We start from the raw sequence: 18,107 nt of genomic DNA, 5'->3' as shown, positions 1-18,107 counted from the left end.
TTGACACATAACTTGTTACTAAGTTTCTTTTTGTATCTTCCCAAATGCATCAAGATTTGCACATATGAAGCATAAATTAAAATTGCCTGAAAAGGACAAAACCTAAAGCAGATATTGCCTCTTTCCTAACACCCAATCCTTGTATTAAAAATATAAACTCAGTGTAGTTATTCTGTAGTGCATAAAAGGACATTATATTAATTTTATTCATTACATTCAGTTTGAATAATTTGCACTAGGGGATTTGTCTCTATAAAAGTGTTGGTATGTTATTTATCTTAATCAACCTGGCATGTGACTCTCTTTCGCTGTAATTTATTAAAATGCGTTGGGATTATGCAATAACCATGCATTCCATATACATTAAAACAATAAATCAAGATATCAGCCATGAAATATCTCAGATTAGAGATGTTCTTTACATGGTACAGATTATACTAGAGACAGTCATGCACTGCTCAAAGAACTTAATATTCTTCTTTATATTATTACAATTAGGACAATGTGGTGATATAAATATCCACAATCTAGAAAAAAAAAAATGGAGAGCAACATTATTATTTCATAAGTTAAAAATTTAGTGTAAATTCTTAAAGTTCACTGTTGTAGAATTCTCCACACAGTGGATTTTCAAAGTCATTTTCTCTATATTTTTTATTGTGTAATTGAGTAAGTTTTCTCCTTTCAAGAGGAATATACTCCCTGTATTCACATGAGAAAAGATTTTATTTCCTACCTATAATCAGTGCATTAGCACTTGTTTTTGATATTAAATATAAGGCAGAAAAATTTCTGTTTGTTCTAAAAACGTACCCGGAAAAAGTTTCAAAAAACCCTTAGCTTTGGCCTAAATTCATTGGATGCCAATGGCAAAATTCCCTGTGGTAAACATTTATGAGTCAGGTCACAAAAAAATTCATTGCCTTTAAAATAAATATATTTAAAACAAAAATATGTGAATTATTTTGATTTTACAAATCCTTAGATCTTTAGATCATTCATTAATCTATTTTCCAAGTGTTTCCTCCCATGTTCTCCAGTCCCAGAAAAAATATTTTAAATTAAAACTGAAATTTCTGGATATTTGCATAAAACATGATGTGATTCACAAAGAAAGACACAATATTATGAATCTCATACCAAAACATACAGAATTTCCACTTTTGCTTTCCTGTCTAGAGAGGTCCGCCAATACCAAGCCTTCTTAAAGATCCCACCTTGTTAAACTATGTTTTAAAAGAAATGTTTTGAAAAATGTTAAACAAAAGTATCTTGAATTCTCCACTGTACAGAAGAAAATGTCCAGCTGCATCTGAAAATGGGAGTTCTTAAATGCTAGTCAAACTGCAGCACAGCACCAATGGGAAATATTTTGATTAATATTTTGTGCAAATTTCAGAAAATTTATGTCTTCTCCATATTTCTCAGTCTACTAAAACAACATAGACTGATACCACTTATTTTGAAGAACTGTATTTATTTTTTAAAGCATCATTTCTAGTAGGATAACACATGTCAGAAAAATTACAGTATTACAGTATTCTGTGATGCAGAATAGCATGGCTAAAAAACATATAGAGACAAACGGTATGCAAAACCAGCCTTCTCATACATTCCCCTATTTTGCAAAATTGAAGGGAAATTTGGAACAGGATTACCTACGGAAATAAATAAAGTTCAAGGTAAGCTTTTTTAATTCTATGTGCAGCTCTACTAAAAAATGTCAGGTTTGAATGGGAATCCTGCCATCTTGTGGTCATAGGTTTCTCTACGATACTCCATTTGGCAAGTTAGTGTTGGATATAAATACACATAGCTTTTGCAAAGACTCATTAAAAAGAAATTTATGCTTTAACAACTGCAGTATTATTTGATAAATTTTAAATATTACCTAGTCATAATAATGCCATTCAGGTCAGTGAAATTCTGCACAGTATATTACCTATAAAGATAATTTTATACCTCTTGCCTGTTTATTCTACACATTTAGAGGATATATGTAATTTTTATTTATTTAATGTTCACTACCTGAAAGTCGTTCACTGCACTTTTCTATGTATTCCATGAGACATATCTTGGTTTTATGGATATTCATAAATAATTTGCTATCATGCAAGATGCAAACTTCCAAGCCAGTTTTGGTGTGAGAAGAAGGCTCTGTTTTGAGATGCAATAAGTGAGGGTGATTATAGCCTACGAGTTCAAGTTGCAGGAAGATTTGTCATCATTCCCTATTTTGATATAGCACAATATGTTTCTGTACTTCTCCAAAGGAACATTTACTCATAAATAAGATCTAAATGGGATGATGAACAGAAACACCTGGTGACTTTCCTGGTGTTCATCATGGTAGTCTTGTGACAGTTTGTTAAAAATGACTACATAAAAAGTTCCGAAGTAAAAAGCCAGAATTCAATCACCATTAAAATAAAGGCTTTCAACCTTGCTCAGCCACACAGAGTTCACACATCAAGGTCATCCAAGAGAAGATTGAAGTTCTTCGGAACAGCAATTTTCCACTCCATCTATCCATTTTCCCAAACTCTCCACCATCTGCTCCCCCAAAACACGCTCACCGTGATGGTAACTCCTTTCCTGACACCCCAAGAAATTCTCACTCCAGATTTCCTTTTCTATCTCTTTGACTACCTCTTTCTCAGCAGTTCACTTCCACACTTTTCACAGCCTGTGTCTTTCTTCTTGCTATTTATACCTCCTTTTTACATTTGTCTCTGCATTTCCCCCAGATTCCTAAAATGGAGTGAATGAGTAACTGCAAGTGTGAGGCAGAATAAAGCATGAATTAGTAGGTGACTGAGTCGAACAGGGAAGAGACTGAACGGCGAATGAAATAAAACCATGTATGTGGGTGATTGTTAGTGTGAGGGGAAAAGTAAGTCAAGTAAGTGGGTGGATGATGAATGAATAATCATAGCTAAGCTGAAGAAGAGCAAACAAAATTAAAAAACAGAAGAACAGAGAAACAAACATACTCAGGAAGGTTTTGATGGAAAATTTGGAAAAAGGAAGAGACGGAATTCAATTTAAAAGGAATATAAAACCAGACCAAAAACCACTGGGTCCGAATAAAAATAACAGCAAAAGGCTCAAACTAGGAAATACTACAGAAATACAAACCATATAAATAGTAGGGGGAAAAAAGGAAACCAGAAAATTAATGACACGATCATCCCTTTCTTTAAAATAACTTATTTTCTGTATTAAAAGGCAAGAAACTGAAAAAAAATAGGGACTTGCTTGGGGAAGGTGATGACAAAGACCCTTATATTCCTCATGTTATAATTCATCTTCTTATACCCCTCCACATCAATCTTTCTATCTACCTCCATATAAACCCTACACCACAGACTGAGTCCATTTGTGGCATGTATCCTCATTATTCCCTTGAAAATCCGGTCACTTCATGTTTGTACTGACTTTTTAACCCACCAAACACCATTTTTTTCAGGAAATTCCTTGGTATTACATCCTTTTCATATATTAGACAAAATATTCAATTTTCTGTTAGGTAGATGCTGATTTTGAATCTTTATTTTCTTGTTGTTTTTCCATTGCTCTTAATGCCGTTGTTAAAGAAAGGATTTATCCTGTGCTTTAAATCGACATGAAAAAAAATTGATAGACTCAATTTCATTTTTTACAACCCTATCTGTGAATGGAAGTGGCAAACAGTAAAAAGCTAGCATTTTTTTTTCCTCACTAAATATATACAACCTGTTAGATAGATTTGGATGCATGTCCACAGACTCACATGCACATAGAGAAAATCTGGTGACTGCAAACATTTCTCTTCTTTAGGTCATAGGTTATGACCAGTTATCTCCAATAATTATATCATGATAATAAAGTGGCTTAGGCTTCAAAACAGTCTGCACAATCCTGCCCACGTGTAAGAAACGGTTTCATCTCTTACTCTTTTTGTTGTTTTCACATTGGCCAGTTTGGTGAACAAAATGGCAGACTCTGTCTTCAACTCCTGGCGGGGGTGTCTTCATCGTCCTGAGAGGACATTTTTAGATATACTAGCCAGCCCCCCTGGAGAGTCTAGAGCAGAGAAAAGTTACATTTTCCCATCTCAACAGAGCCAGCCTGCCCAGATACCGACGGTCTAACCAACCGGCAGCGTGGAGGAGTCTGCCTGGAGGCAAGTCAGCCAGTGAGCATCGACCGTGGGGTATTTAAGACCGTGCCCAGTGTCATTAGTAGAGAGAGTTTTTTGTTGGTGGTCTTCTTTTGTTTTGGGGTCCAAGACAGCCTGAGTTCAGTTTTGTTTGGGCCCAGTTCACCAGGTTCCAGTGTTCCAGTCTGCTCCGATCTTGGCCCCACTCCTCGCTCCATCGTGCCTGCCTCCATCTCGCTTGCCTCCCTTCCACCTCTCCCGCTCACCTCCAGCTTGATCGGGTTCAACTCAGGGTCCAGTGTTGGCTGCCAACCCCCTGCCTGCTTTCATCCATCTCTCCTAGCTGCTGCTGTCCCACCTACTCATCCACCCTGCTCACCACCTGCCTCCATTCGATGGTCCTCCTGCTAACTGCCTGAGGTCATATGCATCCAGTTTGTTCCCTCACTGCTGGTGGCAATCTTTTTGTAATTTAATTTTGTAGCTTTTCCCCTTCCTTATTTTCCTCCCTTGTCCTTCCCCCTTCCCTCGTTTTTATCATTTACTTATTGATAAAAATTAAGTTCATTTTCTATTTGGGACCTTAACAGTTGGATTTAGTGCCTTAATCTCATCTTTGTAGTATCCATTTAAAGAACCTTGTTGCAGCTGCTAACTGGACTGCAATACCATGACCTTTGGGTAATTATTCAATATCTTTGTAGCTACTCTGCCATCATCACTCACACTAACTAAAAATAAGCAAATTTAGATATCTTCCACACATACTGTAATTACTATGCACCTAGGACAAGGACACAATTTCTAGGCTTTTTAAAAACAAAATTCTATTTAAGAAAGGCAAAGAATTTAATCGAATTATTTCAACTGTATGTTAAGAAAAATACTGAATTAAGAAGCTTTGATTACAGTACTCCCCAGCCTTCTTCAGGTCATAATGCATTTCTTATCAATTTGACATGCAGATAGACAAATTATTCAATGAAAGCCCCGTATTGGCAGTGAGTGAAGCGGTAGAAATTTATACCTGTAAACTGAACTCAAAATAAAGAATAAACTGGGAAAAGAAAAAATTTGCCTGTTTATGCATAAGTGAAAAGCAATCGATAGTGCAATGTAGTCAGAAAATACTAACTGTGGAAAATTTTTACTTACTTTCTGGGTTAGGTTACTTAGATCATTGGACTCTGAGAAATGTGTTTTACTGGAGGCTAATGGGATCCCTCTCTCAGAGAAAGGAAAGAGCATTGGCAGTCATAGGCCAAGCTGGCGAAGAGGGCTTTGAACTGAAGCTGAAGAACACACTGAAGGAAAAGGGGTAATGCCTTTGAAGTGACAAAAAGGCAGATTTAGATTTAATATCAGGAAGAAATCCTTTATTCTGAGGGTGGTGAGACACTGGAACAGGTTATCCAGAGAAGCTGTAGATACCCCATTCCTGACAGTGTTCAAGGTCAGGTTGGATGAGACTGAGCAAAACGATCTAGTGGAAGGTGTCCCTAACCTTCGCAGAGGTTTTGGAACTAGATGATTTTTAAGGTCCCTTCCAAGCCCAAACATTCTGTGATTCTATGATAAAATCAATTTTCTAAAACTAATATTTCTAAAACTGTTTCCATAAGGACTATTAGCAGCTACAAGCAACCTAACCTAAGGGTTAGCTCTAATACATATCCACAGCAATTCAGACTAAATAATTTTACCATGTCAGATTATTAAAGAATAGCATTTGCATTTGTAGTAAAAACAACCTAAATTATGAATGCATGCTCAAACAGGGTAAAAATGTTGCTTTTAAATTGTGTCTCATGAGGTCATGTTGTTAAATAAACAACTCTGAACATCTTCTACTCAAGGACATCATGTCAAGCTTATTATCTGCTAAATGTGCCTATTAGAGTAAATGTATTCACTTACATACTTTAGATGTTGCAGTGGGGTGAAGATTTAAAAATAACAGTAAAGGTACATCAGCCAAACCACTTCAGGAACCTTGGAACATGTTTTGAAAGCAAATAGAGAGCTAGCAGAATCTGTGAGCGAAAACATTGAATCTGTAATTTGCCTTATATTAAAGCAAGCTAGAAACATATTCTGGAGTAGGAATGATTAAGAGAAGCAGTTTTTAAAAAAATCACCTCTTTACTACCATAAATTTTTTAACAGAAGACATCTTTTGTCTCCATTATGAAACATTCATGAGCATTTAAGATCTGTACACTTTGAATCATCTTTGTGGGTAAAAGTGCAACTGGCTATTTATGCAATAGTATCTAACGACAGGACATGTTAGGAAATCGGAAATCAGATCTAATTTAGACTGAGTAATCTTGTTCAATGTTGTCTGCTTAATAACAAATACTGAAGCTAAGTCAGAGGTTATTATGTGTAGTTCACTGAAGAAAGAAGTGCCATTAAAATTAGGAGACATCGGGTCTTTTCCGGGCTTTGTTACTGAGTCAATTTTGGGACTTGGGCAAATAATTTACATATACATTTATATTTATATGTATATACGTATATATATATGTATATAAATGAGTGTAGATATAGATCCAATATGTTTTTGCATACACAAGATGTAAATACAAAGTGCGGAAAATGTGAATACTTTAGAATGCTGAATGATCTTTTTAAACCCTTTCAAAAGAGATCTCAAAGTACAAAATATTTCAAGGAATACAATATGCTACTTACCAGCTGAATGATGAAAGAACCTCAAAGGAATTAATTTATCTAACTCCCAAATATTTTGTGAATCCATAATACACTTAGGCAACAGGTAAAAAATAGACTGACTGTAAACTGAATACAACACAGCTAGATTTCCTTAGACATGTATCTTGTAAGCATAAAAGCTCACACATTTTTTGCTTGTTTATACCAAAGTTATAGAGATGAACAACTTTAAGCTCAGGTCATTTTTGGCTACTCTTTTATCTACTTGAACACAGTCTGAAAATTCAGTCTTCTATTTCCAGTTTACGAGGTCTCATATCTATATGTGTATGTTTCCAGAAGACACCCAGAAAATTTACTTTGAAATCAATATTTCAAAGCACAGTGATTTGTTGCTTATATTTTCAGTAAACAAATACTGGCACTGATTTGCATCTGAACAGGAGGAAAGGGGGAAAGTTAACCAAATGTGACTTGCAAGTAGAAAGGTTTTTCTTTTCTTTTTTTCAGTTATATTTTTGTGGCCTTCCCTGGAGTCTATAAATAAAACAGAACAGTGGCTCTGCAAGGGAAAAATCAGATTTCAAGAAGGATTCAAGATCAACAGACTGCTATTTTGTAGATGAAGCCTGGAATATTAGTCCCAGAAGGGCAATATATATCTTTAGACAGAACTCCCAAGTTTTATTTTCTTCATACTTAAAGCATTTATGCATACACATGATACTGCCAGCTTTAAAAGCATTAAATACGATGTCTATCTGTATGGATTAGGAACACGTCTTTGATGCTCTTCAGTGAAATAATACAGAAGATTTCATGTACTTAGAGAACAAAATTCCATACAAACATTCACTGCTGTGAATACATACAGCATCAAAGCAGGGAGTAGCATAATATCCGTTAAACAAGTGACACAGAAAGGAGAAGAGAAATAACCATGATTTAGCCTGTTTTCATGCCCACAGATAAAACAGAATTAGAATCCACAAATGCCAGGTGCAAACTCCACCTGCCACACAACACTTCTGCATGAGAGAAGTCATGTCTCCATAACAAACCTTTTTTACAGGACTTCACAGGCTAATAAACCTTCTCCACTACAAAGAAGGCATCTGAATCTGTCTAACACTGCCAGAGCACAAGGGCTTCCATGAGATTTAGTCTTAATGCAAAGGTTTCCACTGGGAACTCTTTGGAGCACAGCACTTGGAGACAGAAAGTGACATAATACTTTGTGTTACAGTACTAGTTGATTTTGTCTCTAAATGTCTTATCCTTGGTGTGATGTGGTTCATGACTCCCTCATTGAAAAGGAAGACATAAGAGGATTTTAGTCTTTGTTGGGGCCGCGTAAAAGTACTAGAAAATAAATAAAACGTTAAAAAGGCATCTGTGACTGCCGTGAATCAACAAGCGTTTTAAAGCACACTTAGCAGCTCAAAAATTCAAGTTGCTGATTGCAATGAGTGTCTCTGTTCTAGCTACAGTAAGGCGCATAAGGCTAAATGGGTAGGAAAGATTACTAATAAGCTAGAAAAACTTCCTTTGATCTCCAGAAAATTTGAGCTCACTTGCTATCCAGATCTTTGCTTACTTGAAACTTGCAATTACCATATGGAAGGAGATTATCTAAAGATATTTTTGGGATCAACCAGAAAACTAAAGATAACAACAAATATTACTTCACTTAGATACCAACTCTGTTTCATTATTTCAGTAAAGACTTAATTCAGAGACTCTTCCCTCACCACTGATATATCAGGTGTAGTGTCTGTTGCTGCTGGTTAATGTATTTTGTAATAAACAAGAATGACTGGATCTCTGGACAGGTATCTTTAGGTATTGTTCTAATTAAAGTGTATTGAAAATGGAATAAGCTATCTTTCATGTTCATACCATTATTGACATTGTGATGTTGCAGTTCTACAGGCCTTTTTAGCATGTGCAGATGGGTCAAGCACTTCCATTGACGGATTCGTAAGTATTGCATACAAACACAAGAATTGATGGGCAAAGAACAGAAATTACAAGAGAAAGTTTGGATTTTTTGCCATTATGGATGATATACAGAGCTCTATCAAGACACATATTGTAGTATGAGAAGCCTTACCATCATCACTTGAATGTAAGCTAAATGATTAGGGCAACTGAAACCCAGGGCTTACCTAGATTACACACTGCAAGCAGATGCTAAAGTTCACTTTAGAACCAGTACTACCAAGAGGCAAAACAAGGGCTATGACGTCATTTGATGTATGACATGCTATAGGTGAACCTAGTCAAAGGATAAAATTATCTCAGGCATGCTATATGACCTTGTGTCATGGTTTAAGCTCAGCTGGCAACCAAGCCCCACACAGCTGCTTGCGCTCTTCCCCCCCTGGAATGGAGAAGAGAATTAGAAGGTCAAAAGTGAGAAAGCTCATGGTTTGAGATAAAAACAGTTTAACAGATAAAGCAAAAGCCGTGTGCACACACAATGCAAAGCAAGGAATTCATTCACCATTTCCCCATAGGTGGGCAGGTGTTCAGCCATCCCCAGGAAAGCAGGGCTCCATCATGTGTTACAGTGACTTGGAAGACAAGTGCCATCACTCTGAATGTGTCTTCCCTTCCTTTTCCCCCCAGTTTTATATGCTGAGCATGATGTCATATGGTATGGGATATCCCTTGGGTCAGTTGGGGTCAGCTGCATCCCCTCCCAAATTCTTGTACACCCCCAGTCTCCTTGCTGGTGGGGTGGTACAAAAAGCAGGAAAGGCCTTGGCTCTGTGTAAGTGCTGCTCAGCAGTAACAAAAATATCTCTGTATTATCAACACTGTTTTCAGTGCAATTCCAAAACATTTCCCTATAGTAGCTACTATGAAGAAAATTAACTCTACCCCAGCCAAAACCAGCACACGTTTTCAACATCTAAGGAAGGGCATTATGAAAATAGAAGTTTCTTTTCCTCATTCTCATGTCAGATGGACCTATAATTCTTTGTAGTAAATTCCTTGTTCTTATATTGCTGCATATTAAACAAACTTAGCAGAAGCCTTGTCCATTTTATTCAGTTACTGACCCAGTCTTTTGTCATGAGTTCTACTTGCATTATTTATTATAATTAATTGTTACACTTCATTGACTATTGAGAAATTTGATCCAAGGACATGCATAATCCTTGAGATTCATATATCTTGATATTACAAGGATCATAAACCCTAAATTAGGAAAGGACGGACTAATGCACATAAATTGCTCTCATGTACTTTGGGAAAAGCTTTAATTGTCTCTTCCAGAGTGATGGTATATTTCTGATATCTGTCTATCTGCCACTGATGCCCTTGCTCTTAGCATAAATTAAACAAAACTGTTTATTTCTATAGTTGTTATAATTATGAATTATCCCATGCAAGAAATCATTTCAGCATAATTATTCTTCAAAAATTAGAGAACTTGCTCAAGAAGGCTAGGTACAGAAATGAGTCTAATTAAGTTCCTGCTTTTAAGACAGGAAATTCCTTTATTTAGTCTTCACTTAGTAGATTCATTTGAGGAATACAAAATGAACAATTCTGCTTCACTGTTCTATTGATTTCCTCTCATTGTAAAACCTTATCAGTTTCAGCAGAAAACACAGAAATATCAGAAAAAAAAACAAACTATAAAATACAGAAATCTTGAGTTCTCATTTTTTTCATTTGCAGTGTTAGCCAAGCAGCACTGCTTACAGTGTGCAATAAACACAAACATAAGAGACAATGCTGCTGAAAACATTTAAAGCTCTACTTATTTATGGCTGGGCTTCAGCTGAGCCTTCAGCTGCCTGCCAGCTTCCTTGAGGATTGGCATTTGAGAAGTGAGCTGTACCTGCAGAAAACACAGATTTTAGGAATGTGATAGTGAAGGAAAACAGTTTTAAAGACAGACTATTTTTGTTAATTCACTTTTAAACTTTCCTACATGAGATAATGTTAACTAAGCATTTCAAGCAGGATTTTCTTTGGCTCCAACCCTACTGGGCAGAGTGTTACATTCTTATCATTTTTTTCATTTGAAGACAAATTTCTCCCTAGCCTCTGAGACCATTTCCAAGGATATGAGGACAAAACCCTAAGGAAAGTAAATAAATACCTTTCCCAGTACTTCACTAGATGATAAAGTAGCCTAGAGACAAACAGGTCGAATTCAAACACTGTTACATGTCAGCAGAGACCTTATTGAAATATTAAGTAGCCACAATGATTTCTAGAAATTTCTTTTTTTCTGCTAAAAAAAAAAAAAAATTGAAAAAAATCGTTATAGCTGTTCATTGATTTCATTAAATTTGCAGAGCTCAGTTTTCCTATGAAAAGTTAATTGATTCAACAATTTACAAAACTATATCCCCAAGAACTCTCTTCCAAATTAAAAAGCTAATCACACCACTTCCGTCGAACAAATCTGGCTATGTAAGCCTGGCAGTACACCTTGCATGTTAGAAAACTAGTGCTTTCTTCTGTCAGAACACAGCAGGGGTTTGTTTATAATGGGTCACCTACAGATGCCCTGCTGCACTCCCCACACAAGGACTATCTCTGTTGAAAAGGCTCTAATTGGTCTCAACTGCCTGGGCTTGGGAAGCTCACCAGGCTCAGTATCAAATCCATCTCCTAAGTGCCCAGACTCAAGCCTTCTCTCCGTGGGGCCCCAAGTGGAATAAGACACCTCTGGGGCCCCTGACTAGCTCAGGTACCAGAAGCAGGGTGGCATTGCTCATGTAGCTTTCTGCCAGAGCTAATCTGATAGCTGTTCTTTCTTTGCTGTGTTAATCCACATACTCATCAATATGTTCCTGAAAAATGGGGGTTTGGCAGTACAGGCAGGAGAAAAGAATAATTCCAGCCAAAAAAACCTTTTCTCCCATATTTTGATATTTATTTCTCCTTGAAAAACATCTGTCTGAGCAAAAGGAAAGATATTTTTGCAGTACTGATTTTAATTTGCTATTCTCTCTCTCTCACTTACATAAACACACTGCTTTAAGATACCGTCCTCTGACAGTAGAAATCAATAGACTCTTCATATTTTAAAAGCCATCAGGTAACGCTTCAGTGATTAGGGGATTGATTCTGTTGTGCTGTTTTCATCTGGAATAACTGAACTGAAACCAATGAATTTATATTGCTGTAAGATCACAATCCAGCCCCCTACCTAAGATGTTTCCCTTTGCTTCCCAATCCTATAATAAGAAAAAAAGGAAAAAAAGTATCAACAACATTGCATATGTTTTATTTATAGTTGATACACCAAAAGAACATCTTTCCACAGAGCAAAGGGCTTCAGCAGAGTTCTCACACCTCCTTCTCTTTCAGCACATGCATATGTATATAAGTATATATGATATTTCTACGTGTACACTGATACGTCACATATAGAACACACATATACATCTGTATAAGCACACATCCATAGATACACAACCATTCACATATAAATATCTGTCATAGAAGACAATGAATATGTAGCAAACACATCTTATCTCCTCTCTTTCCTTCCATTTTTTTAAATACTTTTTCACTCTTCTGGAGTTCCATAAAAGGTTTAAAATTTTCTCTGTATACAGGACTCTGCTCCCTCACTACTTACAAGAAACCATATTTTTATTTAAGCAAATCCCCTTTCTTCCTGGACTTTCAGATACCTTTTAATAAATAATTGTCTAAAAGGGAATTTCTGGGAAATATCCAATCGTCCAATATTAAATGTTAAAGCTGTAACTGCAGATTTCTTGGTTTAGACCTTCCAAAGAAAAATAGGGTCATAAGTCAGAAGGGAGGAGACATACTGTCTGGTTAGCTAAGCATGGAAGAAATAGAAACTAGATTTCATATTATCTAAGGCAGGTCAGTTCCTTAGCCCCTTGAGTGTCTTTTTAGTATCCAACCATCTCATACTTTTTACTTACAACTTTACTTATCACTCTTATTCATCACTATTAATTAAAAAAAAAAATTAAAATAAAACATTCTGGCAAGTCCTCGAGCTTCCACCATGTTGCCTGCAATAATCTATTTTTTGCCTTGCATAATTGGCTCTAGAGCTATTCAAAATAAAGATGGAAAAGTTGTTAATCACTTTACTCCAAAAGGGCTTATGTTTGGTCGCTCAAATCTAGACCTTCTGCCTCCTCAGTCAGTCTCAACTTCCAATATGGATAATAAGGTAAAACACACTGTGAAAAGGACACCTGCTTTATCCCCCCTTCCCTACTTGGTTTCAGTTCATCTGCCCAAAAGTCAATGAATAGAACATGTGAAATTTAAGGATGTTACCATGGGGCAGCCATCTGTTTTATGTTTTATTCTTTTCAGAATACAATTTTATATTTCAGCTTTATGTGCATTGGTTGAGATTTATGACATTTTTTGTAACTGTGACCCATCATGATGAATATTACAGATGATGATAGGCTCGTTAAGCACATCTCATTTTAGTCAAACTGCAAGTGGCATTTTGTTTATATGGTTCATTTCACCAACAAATTAGATTTCAAATTGATTGCTTTCTGGAATGACTTTGTTCATCAATTTCTAGACTAGGCAATTACAAAGACTATACTAGTAATTAATAAGCCTCTGTATCAACAATGTTTTTAAACTGCTTGACAGAAGTAGTGAAGTTTACAGGAATTCAGATGTTAATTTTAAGGGTCTATCACAGCTTCCAGAATCTGATAAAAGAATACCGCACATAGGTAAATTTTCATAGTGTGAAATTCAAAGCCTCACATCTAATACTGAGACAATATGCTCTTTTCCCCTTCGCCTTAGCTAGACAGGAAAAAAAACCACTGTGCACTTAATTAGGTTGGATATTAGAAAGAGGTTCTTCACCCAGAGGGTCGTTGGGCACTGGAACAGGCTCCCCAGGGACGTAGCCACAGCACCAAGCCTGGCAGAGTTCAAGAAGGATCTGAATGATATTCTTAGGCACATGGTGTGACTCTTGGGGATGGTCCTGTGCAGGGCTAAGGGTTGGACTTGATGATCCTTGTGGGTGTCTTCCAACTCAGTGTATTCTGTGATTCTGTAATTTATGAACTATTCAAATAAGAAACTCATTGTTACTTTTTTCAGTAATGAGTGAGAAGAATGATAGGACCTTGTGGAGGAGCAGGAATCAGAATGGGAACGGTTCCGGGCTTGGAAAAAGATATACAGCAATTGAAAGGACTTTATTATATGGACTTTACAGTTCTTATGTATTTACAAATATGCACATTGTATGATTCCCCTACAGTTGTAATACCCGGGCTCGCCCAGGCATGCCTCGAGGTGCCTGCTTCCCTGCTTCTCCCTCTGATTGGCTGAAGAAGCTGCAGTGTGGAGAGAGCTACCATTTGTCCTTTCCTTCCCCGGTTCCTCCCCAGCTCCTCCCCAGTTCCTCCCTCTTCCCCAGAGTCCCTACCCCTATTCGTTTCCCTGGTTGTCTGTCTCATGCTCCACCCCATTTTCTGGTGCATTCCATGCCAGAGCTTATAAAAGCCCCGCATAAAACTTTCAATAAAGGAGCCATTGCACCTCAAACATCGCTTGAACCCTGTTGTGCAGTGCCGCGATCCTTCACCTCTCCCCCATGGACCATGGCAGGACCTAGAATTAAGTTTTTATTTGCCAGGGAATTGGTGAATGACCCTGGTCAAAAGTCATGGATTTGTTTACATATCAAAATTATCTCAGAAGGAACCAGTTCAAGTCAAATGAGCTTGGGCAGAATTCCTCAGTGAAATCAGCACTCTGATCCCTAAGCTATCAAAGGCGCCTTTGATTGGTACCTTGCAGAATGTAACATAGGTGACTTGCCCAAAGCCAGCTATGAACTTCGTATCAGAGCGAACTTTAATCAGTGTTTCCGTTCTTAGTATGTTAAATAAGGAAAACAGCATTTTCTATCTTACAAGATTTAGGTATGTTTTAGCTGTTCCTGAGCAGTGCTCCCAACAGCATCAAGACCTTTTCTAATTCTCACACCACCCCACCAGCAATGAGACTGAGGATGTACAAGAATCTGGAAAGGGAGAGAGCCAGGACAGCTGACTCCATTGATCCAAAGGATATTCCATACCATATGGTATGCATATGGTGTGCATGGTATGCACACTCAGCATATAAAGCTGGGGGAAAAAAAAAGAAAGGGGACACATTCGGAGTGAGGGCATTTGTCTTCCCAAGTCAGTGTTACATGTGATGGAGCCTTTCTTTCCTGGGGGTAGCTGAACACCTGTCTGCCCATGGGAAGTGGTGAGTGAATAGCTTGTTTCAGTTGTTTGTGGGCGCAGGTTTTGCTTTATATGTTAAACTGTCTTTTTATGAATCAATGAGTTTTCTCACTTTTAACCGTATTCTCTTTCCCATTCCACTGGGGGAGAGTGAGTGGCTATGTGATGCTTAGCTATCAATAAGGGTTTTTCCACAACACAGGTCAAATCTAGCCTATACCACAGACCTTTTTTCCCACTATCTTCACAAAGCTTAAATTTTACCTGATGTGCCTCAAGATCTCAAAAATATCTTCATGGGAGTCTCCATGTGTAAGACTCCCACTCCTTCCTCTGTACTGACCAATATCACCTTCTCAGTTGTGGGCCCAGGTAGATTGTGTTGCAGGATGTTTCTAGGGCAGGTGTTCCACTACATGGGACATGCCAGCTCAGAATGAATTATATCAGGTTTCTGTCCAAATGCCCAGATGATTTCTAAATTAAAATTTTGAAGGGCTATTAACCCAGAACATGAAGCAGAGCCTTTGAGATTCAGGATAAAAATTAGGAAGGGAAAGGTAAAGCATCAATTTTCTCACCATTTATCAGAAGAACAGATATTAGCCATCAGTATTTGCTAAAAATGAATGTAAACAGTTAAACTCCTTGCAAACACTGAATATTAGGCTGCAAACTGTGTAAGCTGGCTTACAGTGTGCATCCCTGAATAACTAAAATGCCAGAGTATGGAGAGGAGCCAGCACCTGATGAAAATGGAAATAAAATTTTAAAGGACTCTAAGGATTGTAAAGGCCTGAGGTGAGCAATGAGGTGAGAGAGTAAACCAGCAATAACTCTAGCCTAATACACTCTTAAAAAAGCAATAAAAAGAAAGAAGCCAGCAGAAAATGGAAGCCTCAGATGTTCAAGAATTGCAAAAATAAAGACAACTGAAATGCACTCACTTGTATCTCTGATGCTGTTGAAGGGGTTCAAATCTGGACATTGAAGATTACAGTCTCAGCAACACTGTCAAAATCTGTATAAAACAGATGATTTAATGTAAACAAATGCTATTAAGCTTAGCCTATTATGCCCTACTTCCTCTCTGGACCAGAATTTTCCATTGTATCCAACAACAACGTAATGACACATACACTGGAATTATCTGCTGATTTTTCGAACTCCTTCCTTATAAACTTTGAAGTTTAGCCCACTTTAAGATAACCAAACAGCTCAAGCCCCTTTTATAGCTGCTATTTCAGGAAATGTCATTTTTCTGACCATTGTTCTTTCTTCTAATAGTTCAGTTTCATTGAGAAAGTCAGTTACAGCATGCGTTAAGTACCTGAGATATCTGTCTAGCATTCAACTTTTGCTTTTTTCCAGGAAAAGTGTTTTGAATCCTCCCTAAATAACTAATCAAAAGCTAATCAATGGATTTCTCACTCCTTCAAATTTTGTTCTAGGTTTGACTTTCAGGTAGATTTGCACCCTATACTAATATTATCTCTAGGCTAATAACCTATAATAAACTACATCATCTTTGTCAGCCATAGATATGATCCCCAGTGATTTATGCATGAAACACTACTGACCAACAAGAGAAATCAAGATTAGTTACTATCATTATGCAAGAATTATTACACAGTTTCTTCAACCTTAACTTAAAAGGACAATTTCTGCTTAAAAACAAAATTCTTTTTCCTCATTAGTAATGACATTCAGGTTTATACAAGCTAAACCCATGACTATTACAGCAAGTATTACCAAAAAATATATTCCACTTGGCCTTAATCACTTGGGTCATGTGGAAGACATAAACCAGATTATGAAGTAAAATGAGTTCAGTTTTCACTTAGAAGAGAATGTATTTCCTACATCAGAAAAGTTTATTTTGCATGCTGTATTAGCTGTTTAAATAGACTCAGTGCATATACTGTAATGAATCCACATATAATACACTGAGGAATTAAAGGCTCAGAGTACTGGAATTAAAGGTTCCATTATTTTTCAGGTAATTTATTTTGCATCACTGTATTATAAGATTGAGGACAGATGCTTTGGCCCTTTGCCTCAACTCTACAGACGGTTCACCTTATTTATGTGAGTACTTCCTATAAATCCAACAAGTCCCAAGCGTGTAGTTAAACATGTACATAATATTGCCGGATCAGAGCCCTCATCTTGATTTGCTATGCTTTTTTTTTTTCCTTTTGCTGTCAGACTCCTTGTTTGTTAATCATCTTTCCAGATGATTACTTCTGCTTTCCATGTCTATCTCTGTGTGGGGCCACATATACACCTAGCAGGTAACTCTTACCTATTTCTGCCTCATTCCATAAGCTTGTTGCTTCAAAGCATCCAATAGGGTTCTCAACCTGGAACTCGACTTTCCTGAAACCCCCAAGCTATTCCCTCCTGCCCTCTTGTCTGATTTCTCCTAGTCCTATGCAAAATGTAGACAAATATTTTAATTTGACAATAGTGAGTACATTAACAAGGATTTCAGCAAATTTTAGATGCAGTGGTATCCTTGTTTACTTTACCAAGATTTTTCAAAGTCCTTTTAATTACCCTTAAAACTTATTACATAGTCTTGTTTGGGCATCTGGGGAGTTTGAAGAGTAGAAAAAAAAAAATAGAAGTAAAGGAATTGTATGCTATTTCTAATCCATTTCTTCATACATATTGTCCATCCCTTCATTTCTGTGCTTGATAGGTTTCTAGCCACTTCTAAGAACAGTATTACTGCAAATAACAGGCAGATGCATTGTACATATTCTGTCTGTGCACTATAAGCATTTTATACATCATTTAATTGTTGCAAAGACTCAACAGCTTTGATCAATATATTTTTCTTGAAGTTAAGAAACTGATTCTTTTTTTACCCTGGTAGATGGTTCCATAGTGTTTGCAGGGTAGTCCACTGGCATCAGGAAACTGTCACAGATTTCATTTTTATTGTGCTACATTAGCATCAAAGTCACACACTTTTCACTTAGTAAATGAATAAGAAAGAACTAAGCTTGTTTTAACCTTGGCAATGCCTGGTATTT

The 18,107-nt window shown here is 36.9% G+C and overlaps 1 long non-coding RNA gene across 1 annotated transcript in view; it reads right to left on the bottom strand.

The window, feature by feature from the left end:
* The window catches only part of LOC120322783, a 74,737-nt gene extending 58,664 nt beyond the window's left edge, over positions 1-16,073 (bottom strand). The window contains exon 1 of the long non-coding RNA XR_005562704.1: positions 16,014-16,073. This is a non-coding gene — a long non-coding RNA (uncharacterized LOC120322783). The remainder of the gene's footprint in view (positions 1-16,013) is intronic.
* Positions 16,074-18,107: the final 2,034 nt, after the last annotated feature.

The sequence above is a fragment of the Pipra filicauda genome, unplaced genomic scaffold, assembly GCF_003945595.2.
Source record: "Pipra filicauda isolate LSUMZ 115617 unplaced genomic scaffold, ASM394559v2 scaffold153_size1761393_pilon, whole genome shotgun sequence".
Classification (NCBI taxonomy): Eukaryota; Metazoa; Chordata; class Aves; order Passeriformes; family Pipridae; genus Pipra; species Pipra filicauda.
This window is presented reverse-complemented; position numbering and strand designations above follow the sequence as displayed.